Consider the following 11,081-nt stretch of genomic DNA (forward strand, 5'->3'; position numbering starts at 1 on the left):
TGTTTGTTCATTGAATTTGGACTGGTAAACATCGCGAATAAAAAAACGCGATCAACTTTGAAAAACTCTCAACGGAATTCATCCAGAATCATTCCTATAGATGAATTGAACCTATCCCTGTGTCATTGAAATTTTTGATCTACGAATTTGGTTTGGTAACCATCGTGATTGAAAAAAAATTTCAAGAAATTTTTTATTGAAAACAAACTATTCATCGCCAACGACATCCCGTATTCCCAAGCGGTCACCCTTCCAAGTACTAACGGGACTCGACGTAACTTAACTTCTGGGAGCTGACGAGACCAGGTGCGTTCTACGTGATATGGCCGTTGACATTCAAAAATGAAAATTTACCCTCCCAGTCCCAATGGATGAATAGAAAATCACTTCAAAGTGATAGAAATGTTTGTTCATTGAATTTGGACTGGTAAACATCGCGAATAAAAAAACGCGATCAACTTTGAAAAACTCTCAACGGAATTCATCCAGAATCATTCCTATAGATGAATTGAACCTATCCCTGTGTCATTGAAATTTTTGATCTACGAATTTGGACTGGTAACCATCGTGATTGAAAAAAAATTTCAAGAAATTTGTTATTGAAAACAAACTATTTATCGCCAACGACATCCCGTATTCCCAAGCGGTCACCCTTCCAAGTACTAACGGGACTCGACGTAACTTAACTTCTCGGAGCTGACGAGACCAGGTGCGTTCTACGTGATATGGCCGTTGACATTCAAAAATGAAAATTTACCCTCCCAGTCCCAATGGATGAATAGAAAATCACTTCAAAGTGATAGAAATGTTTGTTCATTGAATTCGGACTGGTAACCATCGCGAATAAAAAAACGCGATCAACTTTGAAAAACTCTCAATGGAATTCATCCAGAATCATTCCTATAGATGAATTGAACCTATCCCTGTGTCATTGAAATTTTTGATCTACGAATTTGGACTGGTAACCACCGTGATTGAAAAAAAATTTCAAGAAATTTGTTATTGAAAACAAACTTTTCATCGCCAACGACATCCCGTATTCCCAAGCGGTCACCCTTCCAAGTACTAACGGGACTCGACGTAACTTAACTTCTTGGAGCTGACGAGACCAGGTGCGTTCTACGTGATATGGCCGTTGACATTCATAAATGAAAATTTACCCTCCCAGTCCCAATGGATGAATAGAAAATCACTTCAAAGTGATTGAAATGTTTGTTCATTGAATTCGGACTGGTAACCATCGCGAATAAAAAAACGCGATCAACTTTGAAAAACTCTCAATGGAATTCATCCAGAATCATTCCTATAGATGAATTGAACCCATCCCTGTGTCATTGAAATTTTTGATCTACGAATTTGGACTGGTAACCATCGTGATTGAAAAAAAATTTCAAGAAATTTGTTATTGAAAACAAACTATTCATCGCCAACGACATCCCGTATTCCCAAGCGGTCACCCTTCCAAGTACTAACGGGACTCGACGTAACTTAACTTTTTGGAGCTGACGAGACCAGGTGCGTTCTACGTGATATGGCCGTTGACATTCAAAAATGAAAATTTACCCTCCCAGTCCCAATGGATGAATAGAAAATCATTTCAAAGTGATTGAAATGTTTGTTCATTGAATTCGGACTGGTAACCATCGCGAATAAAAAAACGCGATCAACTTTGAAAAACTCTCAATGGAATTCATCCAGAATCATTCCTATAGATGAATTGAACCTATCCCTGTGTCATTGAAATTTTTGATCTACGAATTTGGACTGGTAACCACCGTGATTGAAAAAAAATTTCAAGAAATTTGTTATTGAAAACAAACTTTTCATCGCCAACGACATCCCGTATTCCCAAGCGGTCACCCTTCCAAGTACTAACGGGACTCGACGTAACTTAACTTCTTGGAGCTGACGAGACCAGGTGCGTTCTACGTGATACGGCCGTTGACATTCATAAATGAAAATTTACCCTCCCAGTCCCAATGGATGAATAGAAAATCACTTCAAAGTGATTGAAATGTTTGTTCATTGAATTCGGACTGGTAACCATCGCGAATAAAAAAACGCGATCAACTTTGAAAAACTCTCAATGGAATTCATCCAGAATCATTCCTATAGATGAATTGAACCCATCCCTGTGTCATTGAAATTTTTGATCTACGAATTTGGACTGGTAACCATCGTGATTGAAAAAAAATTTCAAGAAATTTGTTATTGAAAACAAACTATTCATCGCCAACGACATTCCGTATTCCCAAGCGGTCACCCTTCCAAGTACTAACGGGACTCGACGTAACTTAACTTCTGGGAGCTGACGAGACCAGGTGCGTTCTACGTGATATGGCCGTTGACATTCAAAAATGAAAATTTACCCTCCCAGTCCCAATGGATGAATAGAAAATCACTTCAAAGTGATTGAAATGTTTGTTCATTGAATTTGGACTGGTAACCATCGCGAATAAAAAAACGCGATAAACTTTGAAAAACTCTCAATGGAATTCATCCAGAATCATTCCTATAGATGAATTGAACCTATCCCTGTGTCATTGAAATTTTTGATCTACGAATTTGGACTGGTAACCATCGTGATTGAAAAAAAATTTCAAGAAATTTGTTATTGAAAACAAACTATTCATCGCCAACGACATCCCGTATTCCCAAGCGGTCACCCTTCCAAGTACTAACGGGACTCGACGTAACTTAACTTTTTGGAGCTGACGAGACCAGGTGCGTTCTACGTGATATGGCCGTTGACATTCAAAAATGAAAATTTACCCTCCCAGTCCCAATGGATGAATAGAAAATCACTTCAAAGTGATTGAAATGTTTGTTCATTGAATTCGGACTGGTAACCATCGCGAATAAAAAAACGCGATCAACTTTGTAAAACTCTCAATGGAATTCATCCAGAATCATTCCTATAGATGAATTTTACCCATCCCTGTGTCATTGAAATTTTTGATCTACGAATTTGGACTGGTAACCATCGTGATTGAAAAAAAATTTCAAGAAATTTGTTATTGAAAACAAACTATTCATCGCCAACGACATCCCGTATTCCCAAGCGGTCACCCTTCCAAGTACTAACGGGACTCGACGTAACTTAACTTCTGGGAGCTGACGAGACCAGGTGCGTTCTACGTGATATGGCCGTTGACATTCAAAAATGAAAATTTACCCTCCCAGTCCCAATGGATGAATAGAAAATCACTTCAAAGTGATAGAAATGTTTGTTCATTGAATTCGGACTGGTAAACATCGCGAATAAAAAAACGCGATCAACTTTGAAAAACTCTCAACGGAATTCATCCAGAATCATTCCTATAGATGAATTGAACCTATCCCTGTGTCATTGAAATTTTTGATCTAAGAATTTGGACTGGTAACCATCGTGATTGAAAAAAAATTTCAAGAAATTTGTTATTGAAAACAAACTATTCATCGCCAACGACATCCCGTATTCCCAAGCGGTCACCCTTCCAAGTACTAACGGGACTCGACGTAACTTAACTTTTTGGAGCTGACGAGACCAGGTGCGTTCTACGTGATATGGCCGTTGACATTCAAAAATGAAAATTTACCCTCCCAGTCCCAATGGATGAATAGAAAATCACTTCAAAGTGATTGAAATGTTTGTTCATTGAATTCGGACTGGTAACCATCGCGAATAAAAAAACGCGATCAACTTTGTAAAACTCTCAATGGAATTCATCCAGAATCATTCCTATAGATGAATTTTACCCATCCCTGTGTCATTGAAATTTTTGATCTACGAATTTGGACTGGTAACCATCGTGATTGAAAAAAAATTTCAAGAAATTTTTTATTGAAAACAAACTATTCATCGCCAACGACATCCCGTATTCCCAAGCGGTCACCCTTCCAAGTACTAACGGGACTCGACGTAACTTAACTTCTGGGAGCTGACGAGACCAGGTGCGTTCTACGTGATATGGCCGTTGACATTCAAAAATGAAAATTTACCCTCCCAGTCCCAATGGATGAATAGAAAATCACTTCAAAGTGATTGAAATGTTTGTTCATTGAATTCGGACTGGTAAACATCGCGAATAAAAAAACGCGATCAACTTTGAAAAACTCTCAACGGAATTCATCCAGAATCATTCCTATAGATGAATTGAACCTATCCCTGTGTCATTGAAATTTTTGATCTACGAATTTGGACTGGTAACCATCGTGATTGAAAAAAAATTTCAAGAAATTTGTTATTGAAAACAAACTATTCATCGCCAACGACATCCCGTATTCCCAAGCGGTCACCCTTCCAAGTACTAACGGGACTCGACGTAACTTAACTTTTTGGAGCTGACGAGACCAGGTGCGTTCTACGTGACATGGCCGTTGACATTCAAAAATGAAAATTTACCCTCCCAGTCCCAATGGATGAATAGAAAATCACTTCAAAGTGATTGAAATGTTTGTTCATTGAATTCGGACTGGTAACCATCGCGAATAAAAAAACGCGATCAACTTTGTAAAACTCTCAATGGAATTCATCCAGAATCATTCCTATAGATGAATTTTACCCATCCCTGTGTCATTGAAATTTTTGATCTACGAATTTGGACTGGTAACCATCGTGATTGAAAAAAAATTTCAAGAAATTTGTTATTGAAAACAAACTATTCATCGCCAACGACATCCCGTATTCCCAAGCGGTCACCCTTCCAAGTACTAACGGGACTCGACGTAACTTAACTTCTGGGAGCTGACGAGACCAGGTGCGTTCTACGTGATATGGCCGTTGACATTCAAAAATGAAAATTTACCCTCCCAGTCCCAATGGATGAATAGAAAATCACTTCAAAGTGATATAAATGTTTGTTCATTGAATTTGGACTGGTAACCATCGCGAATAAAAAAACGCGATAAACTTTGAAAAACTCTCAATGGAATTCATCCAGAATCATTCCTATAGATGAATTGAACCTATCCCTGTGTCATTGAAATTTTTGATCTACGAATTTGGACTGGTAACCATCGTGATTGAAAAAAAATTTCAAGAAATTTGTTATTGAAAACAAACTATTCATCGCCAACGACATCCCGTATTCCCAAGCGGTCACCCTTCCAAGTACTAACGGGACTCGACGTAACTTAACTTTTTGGAGCTGACGAGACCAGGTGCGTTCTACGTGATATGGCCGTTGACATTCAAAAATGAAAATTTACCCTCCCAGTCCCAATGGATGAATAGAAAATCACTTCAAAGTGATTGAAATGTTTGTTCATTGAATTCGGACTGGTAACCATCGCGAATAAAAAAACGCGATCAACTTTGAAAAATTCTCAATGGAATTCATCCAGAATCATTCCTATAGATGAATTGAACCCATCCCTGTGTCATTGAAATTTTTGATCTACGAATTTGGACTGGTAACCATCGTGATTGAAAAAAAATTTCAAGAAATTTGTTATTGAAAACAAACTATTCATCGCCAACGACATCCCGTATTCCCAAGCGGTCACCCTTCCAAGTACTAACGGGACTCGACGTAACTTAACTTCTGGGAGCTGACGAGACCAGGTGCGTTCTACGTGATATGGCCGTTGACATTCAAAAATGAAAATTTACCCTCCCAGTCCCAATGGATGAATAGAAAATCACTTCAAAGTGATAGAAATGTTTGTTCATTGAATTCGGACTGGTAAACATCGCGAATAAAAAAACGCGATCAACTTTGAAAAACTCTCAACGGAATTCATCCAGAATCATTCCTATAGATGAATTGAACCTATCCCTGTGTCATTGAAATTTTTGATCTACGAATTTGGACTGGTAACCATCGTGATTGAAAAAAAATTTCAAGAAATTTGTTATTGAAAACAAACTATTCATCGCCAACGACATCCCGTATTCCCAAGCGGTCACCCTTCCAAGTACTAACGGGACTCGACGTAACTTAACTTTTTGGAGCTGACGAGACCAGGTGCGTTCTACGTGACATGGCCGTTGACATTCAAAAATGAAAATTTACCCTCCCAGTCCCAATGGATGAATAGAAAATCACTTCAAAGTGATTGAAATGTTTGTTCATTGAATTCGGACTGGTAACCATCGCGAATAAAAAAACGCGATCAACTTTGTAAAACTCTCAATGGAATTCATCCAGAATCATTCCTATAGATGAATTTTACCCATCCCTGTGTCATTGAAATTTTTGATCTACGAATTTGGACTGGTAACCATCGTGATTGAAAAAAAATTTCAAGAAATTTGTTATTGAAAACAAACTATTCATCGCCAACGACATCCCGTATTCCCAAGCGGTCACCCTTCCAAGTACTAACGGGACTCGACGTAACTTAACTTCTGGGAGCTGACGAGACCAGGTGCGTTCTACGTGATATGGCCGTTGACATTCAAAAATGAAAATTTACCCTCCCAGTCCCAATGGATGAATAGAAAATCACTTCAAAGTGATATAAATGTTTGTTCATTGAATTTGGACTGGTAACCATCGCGAATAAAAAAACGCGATAAACTTTGAAAAACTCTCAATGGAATTCATCCAGAATCATTCCTATAGATGAATTGAACCTATCCCTGTGTCATTGAAATTTTTGATCTACGAATTTGGACTGGTAACCATCGTGATTGAAAAAAAATTTCAAGAAATTTGTTATTGAAAACAAACTATTCATCGCCAACGACATCCCGTATTCCCAAGCGGTCACCCTTCCAAGTACTAACGGGACTCGACGTAACTTAACTTTTTGGAGCTGACGAGACCAGGTGCGTTCTACGTGATATGGCCGTTGACATTCAAAAATGAAAATTTACCCTCCCAGTCCCAATGGATGAATAGAAAATCACTTCAAAGTGATTGAAATGTTTGTTCATTGAATTCGGACTGGTAACCATCGCGAATAAAAAAACGCGATCAACTTTGAAAAATTCTCAATGGAATTCATCCAGAATCATTCCTATAGATGAATTGAACCCATCCCTGTGTCATTGAAATTTTTGATCTACGAATTTGGACTGGTAACCATCGTGATTGAAAAAAAATTTCAAGAAATTTGTTATTGAAAACAAACTATTCATCGCCAACGACATCCCGTATTCCCAAGCGGTCACCCTTCCAAGTACTAACGGGACTCGACGTAACTTAACTTTTTGGAGCTGACGAGACCAGGTGCGTTCTACGTGATATGGCCGTTGACATTCAAAAATGAAAATTTACCCTCCCAGTCCCAATGGATGAATAGAAAATCACTTCAAAGTGATTGAAATGTTTGTTCATTGAATTCGGACTGGTAACCATCGCGAATAAAAAAACGCGATCAACTTTGTAAAACTCTCAATGGAATTCATCCAGAATCATTCCTATAGATGAATTTTACCCATCCCTGTGTCATTGAAATTTTTGATCTACGAATTTGGACTGGTAACCATCGTGATTGAAAAAAAATTTCAAGAAATTTGTTATTGAAAACAAACTATTCATCGCCAACGACATCCCGTATTCCCAAGCGGTCACCCTTCCAAGTACTAACGGGACTCGACGTAACTTAACTTCTGGGAGCTGACGAGACCAGGTGCGTTCTACGTGATATGGCCGTTGACATTCAAAAATGAAAATTTACCCTCCCAGTCCCAATGGATGAATAGAAAATCACTTCAAAGTGATAGAAATGTTTGTTCATTGAATTCGGACTGGTAAACATCGCGAATAAAAAAACGCGATCAACTTTGAAAAACTCTCAACGGAATTCATCCAGAATCATTCCTATAGATGAATTGAACCTATCCCTGTGTCATTGAAATTTTTGATCTAAGAATTTGGACTGGTAACCATCGTGATTGAAAAAAAATTTCAAGAAATTTGTTATTGAAAACAAACTATTCATCGCCAACGACATCCCGTATTCCCAAGCGGTCACCCTTCCAAGTACTAACGGGACTCGACGTAACTTAACTTTTTGGAGCTGACGAGACCAGGTGCGTTCTACGTGATATGGCCGTTGACATTCAAAAATGAAAATTTACCCTCCCAGTCCCAATGGATGAATAGAAAATCACTTCAAAGTGATTGAAATGTTTGTTCATTGAATTCGGACTGGTAACCATCGCGAATAAAAAAACGCGATCAACTTTGTAAAACTCTCAATGGAATTCATCCAGAATCATTCCTATAGATGAATTTTACCCATCCCTGTGTCATTGAAATTTTTGATCTACGAATTTGGACTGGTAACCATCGTGATTGAAAAAAAATTTCAAGAAATTTTTTATTGAAAACAAACTATTCATCGCCAACGACATCCCGTATTCCCAAGCGGTCACCCTTCCAAGTACTAACGGGACTCGACGTAACTTAACTTCTGGGAGCTGACGAGACCAGGTGCGTTCTACGTGATATGGCCGTTGACATTCAAAAATGAAAATTTACCCTCCCAGTCCCAATGGATGAATAGAAAATCACTTCAAAGTGATAGAAATGTTTGTTCATTGAATTTGGACTGGTAAACATCGCGAATAAAAAAACGCGATCAACTTTGAAAAACTCTCAACGGAATTCATCCAGAATCATTCCTATAGATGAATTGAACCTATCCCTGTGTCATTGAAATTTTTGATCTACGAATTTGGACTGGTAACCATCGTGATTGAAAAAAAATTTCAAGAAATTTGTTATTGAAAACAAACTATTTATCGCCAACGACATCCCGTATTCCCAAGCGGTCACCCTTCCAAGTACTAACGGGACTCGACGTAACTTAACTTCTCGGAGCTGACGAGACCAGGTGCGTTCTACGTGATATGGCCGTTGACATTCAAAAATGAAAATTTACCCTCCCAGTCCCAATGGATGAATAGAAAATCACTTCAAAGTGATAGAAATGTTTGTTCATTGAATTCGGACTGGTAACCATCGCGAATAAAAAAACGCGATCAACTTTGAAAAACTCTCAATGGAATTCATCCAGAATCATTCCTATAGATGAATTGAACCTATCCCTGTGTCATTGAAATTTTTGATCTACGAATTTGGACTGGTAACCACCGTGATTGAAAAAAAATTTCAAGAAATTTGTTATTGAAAACAAACTTTTCATCGCCAACGACATCCCGTATTCCCAAGCGGTCACCCTTCCAAGTACTAACGGGACTCGACGTAACTTAACTTCTTGGAGCTGACGAGACCAGGTGCGTTCTACGTGATATGGCCGTTGACATTCATAAATGAAAATTTACCCTCCCAGTCCCAATGGATGAATAGAAAATCACTTCAAAGTGATTGAAATGTTTGTTCATTGAATTCGGACTGGTAACCATCGCGAATAAAAAAACGCGATCAACTTTGAAAAACTCTCAATGGAATTCATCCAGAATCATTCCTATAGATGAATTGAACCCATCCCTGTGTCATTGAAATTTTTGATCTACGAATTTGGACTGGTAACCATCGTGATTGAAAAAAAATTTCAAGAAATTTGTTATTGAAAACAAACTATTCATCGCCAACGACATCCCGTATTCCCAAGCGGTCACCCTTCCAAGTACTAACGGGACTCGACGTAACTTAACTTTTTGGAGCTGACGAGACCAGGTGCGTTCTACGTGATATGGCCGTTGACATTCAAAAATGAAAATTTACCCTCCCAGTCCCAATGGATGAATAGAAAATCATTTCAAAGTGATTGAAATGTTTGTTCATTGAATTCGGACTGGTAACCATCGCGAATAAAAAAACGCGATCAACTTTGAAAAACTCTCAATGGAATTCATCCAGAATCATTCCTATAGATGAATTGAACCTATCCCTGTGTCATTGAAATTTTTGATCTACGAATTTGGACTGGTAACCACCGTGATTGAAAAAAAATTTCAAGAAATTTGTTATTGAAAACAAACTTTTCATCGCCAACGACATCCCGTATTCCCAAGCGGTCACCCTTCCAAGTACTAACGGGACTCGACGTAACTTAACTTCTGGGAGCTGACGAGACCAGGTGCGTTCTACGTGATATGGCCGTTGACATTCAAAAATGAAAATTTACCCTCCCAGTCCCAATGGATGAATAGAAAATCACTTCAAAGTGATAGAAATGTTTGTTCATTGAATTTGGACTGGTAAACATCGCGAATAAAAAAACGCGATCAACTTTGAAAAACTCTCAACGGAATTCATCCAGAATCATTCCTATAGATGAATTGAACCTATCCCTGTGTCATTGAAATTTTTGATCTACGAATTTGGTTTGGTAACCATCGTGATTGAAAAAAAATTTCAAGAAATTTTTTATTGAAAACAAACTATTCATCGCCAACGACATCCCGTATTCCCAAGCGGTCACCCTTCCAAGTACTAACGGGACTCGACGTAACTTAACTTCTGGGAGCTGACGAGACCAGGTGCGTTCTACGTGATATGGCCGTTGACATTCAAAAATGAAAATTTACCCTCCCAGTCCCAATGGATGAATAGAAAATCACTTCAAAGTGATAGAAATGTTTGTTCATTGAATTTGGACTGGTAAACATCGCGAATAAAAAAACGCGATCAACTTTGAAAAACTCTCAACGGAATTCATCCAGAATCATTCCTATAGATGAATTGAACCTATCCCTGTGTCATTGAAATTTTTGATCTACGAATTTGGACTGGTAACCATCGTGATTGAAAAAAAATTTCAAGAAATTTGTTATTGAAAACAAACTATTTATCGCCAACGACATCCCGTATTCCCAAGCGGTCACCCTTCCAAGTACTAACGGGACTCGACGTAACTTAACTTCTCGGAGCTGACGAGACCAGGTGCGTTCTACGTGATATGGCCGTTGACATTCAAAAATGAAAATTTACCCTCCCAGTCCCAATGGATGAATAGAAAATCACTTCAAAGTGATAGAAATGTTTGTTCATTGAATTCGGACTGGTAACCATCGCGAATAAAAAAACGCGATCAACTTTGAAAAACTCTCAATGGAATTCATCCAGAATCATTCCTATAGATGAATTGAACCTATCCCTGTGTCATTGAAATTTTTGATCTACGAATTTGGACTGGTAACCACCGTGATTGAAAAAAAATTTCAAGAAATTTGTTATTGA

General features: G+C 38.3%; 27 pseudogenes; all 27 read right to left on the minus strand.

The window, feature by feature from the left end:
• Positions 1-215: 215 nt before the first annotated feature.
• Positions 216-334, minus strand: LOC124321542 (annotated as a pseudogene).
• A 284-nt stretch (positions 335-618) lies between these two features.
• LOC124321866 lies at positions 619-737 on the minus strand (annotated as a pseudogene).
• A 284-nt stretch (positions 738-1,021) lies between these two features.
• On the minus strand, positions 1,022-1,140 carry LOC124321853 (annotated as a pseudogene).
• A 284-nt stretch (positions 1,141-1,424) lies between these two features.
• LOC124321892 lies at positions 1,425-1,543 on the minus strand (annotated as a pseudogene).
• A 284-nt stretch (positions 1,544-1,827) lies between these two features.
• On the minus strand, positions 1,828-1,946 carry LOC124321890 (annotated as a pseudogene).
• A 284-nt stretch (positions 1,947-2,230) lies between these two features.
• On the minus strand, positions 2,231-2,349 carry LOC124321751 (annotated as a pseudogene).
• Positions 2,350-2,633: 284 nt separating this feature from the next.
• On the minus strand, positions 2,634-2,752 carry LOC124321893 (annotated as a pseudogene).
• Positions 2,753-3,036: 284 nt separating this feature from the next.
• On the minus strand, positions 3,037-3,155 carry LOC124321543 (annotated as a pseudogene).
• Positions 3,156-3,439: 284 nt separating this feature from the next.
• Positions 3,440-3,558, minus strand: LOC124321894 (annotated as a pseudogene).
• A 284-nt stretch (positions 3,559-3,842) lies between these two features.
• On the minus strand, positions 3,843-3,961 carry LOC124321544 (annotated as a pseudogene).
• Positions 3,962-4,245: 284 nt separating this feature from the next.
• LOC124321929 lies at positions 4,246-4,364 on the minus strand (annotated as a pseudogene).
• A 284-nt stretch (positions 4,365-4,648) lies between these two features.
• On the minus strand, positions 4,649-4,767 carry LOC124321545 (annotated as a pseudogene).
• Positions 4,768-5,051: 284 nt separating this feature from the next.
• LOC124321895 lies at positions 5,052-5,170 on the minus strand (annotated as a pseudogene).
• Positions 5,171-5,454: 284 nt separating this feature from the next.
• LOC124321547 lies at positions 5,455-5,573 on the minus strand (annotated as a pseudogene).
• A 284-nt stretch (positions 5,574-5,857) lies between these two features.
• Positions 5,858-5,976, minus strand: LOC124321930 (annotated as a pseudogene).
• A 284-nt stretch (positions 5,977-6,260) lies between these two features.
• On the minus strand, positions 6,261-6,379 carry LOC124321548 (annotated as a pseudogene).
• A 284-nt stretch (positions 6,380-6,663) lies between these two features.
• LOC124321896 lies at positions 6,664-6,782 on the minus strand (annotated as a pseudogene).
• A 284-nt stretch (positions 6,783-7,066) lies between these two features.
• Positions 7,067-7,185, minus strand: LOC124321897 (annotated as a pseudogene).
• Positions 7,186-7,469: 284 nt separating this feature from the next.
• LOC124321549 lies at positions 7,470-7,588 on the minus strand (annotated as a pseudogene).
• A 284-nt stretch (positions 7,589-7,872) lies between these two features.
• LOC124321898 lies at positions 7,873-7,991 on the minus strand (annotated as a pseudogene).
• Positions 7,992-8,275: 284 nt separating this feature from the next.
• Positions 8,276-8,394, minus strand: LOC124321551 (annotated as a pseudogene).
• A 284-nt stretch (positions 8,395-8,678) lies between these two features.
• LOC124321867 lies at positions 8,679-8,797 on the minus strand (annotated as a pseudogene).
• A 284-nt stretch (positions 8,798-9,081) lies between these two features.
• LOC124321854 lies at positions 9,082-9,200 on the minus strand (annotated as a pseudogene).
• A 284-nt stretch (positions 9,201-9,484) lies between these two features.
• On the minus strand, positions 9,485-9,603 carry LOC124321899 (annotated as a pseudogene).
• A 284-nt stretch (positions 9,604-9,887) lies between these two features.
• On the minus strand, positions 9,888-10,006 carry LOC124321552 (annotated as a pseudogene).
• Positions 10,007-10,290: 284 nt separating this feature from the next.
• On the minus strand, positions 10,291-10,409 carry LOC124321553 (annotated as a pseudogene).
• A 284-nt stretch (positions 10,410-10,693) lies between these two features.
• Positions 10,694-10,812, minus strand: LOC124321869 (annotated as a pseudogene).
• Between the last annotated feature and the right edge of the window lie 269 nt (positions 10,813-11,081).

The sequence above is a fragment of the Daphnia pulicaria genome, chromosome 1, assembly GCF_021234035.1.
Source record: "Daphnia pulicaria isolate SC F1-1A chromosome 1, SC_F0-13Bv2, whole genome shotgun sequence".
In the NCBI taxonomy this organism is placed as follows: domain Eukaryota; kingdom Metazoa; phylum Arthropoda; class Branchiopoda; order Diplostraca; family Daphniidae; genus Daphnia; species Daphnia pulicaria.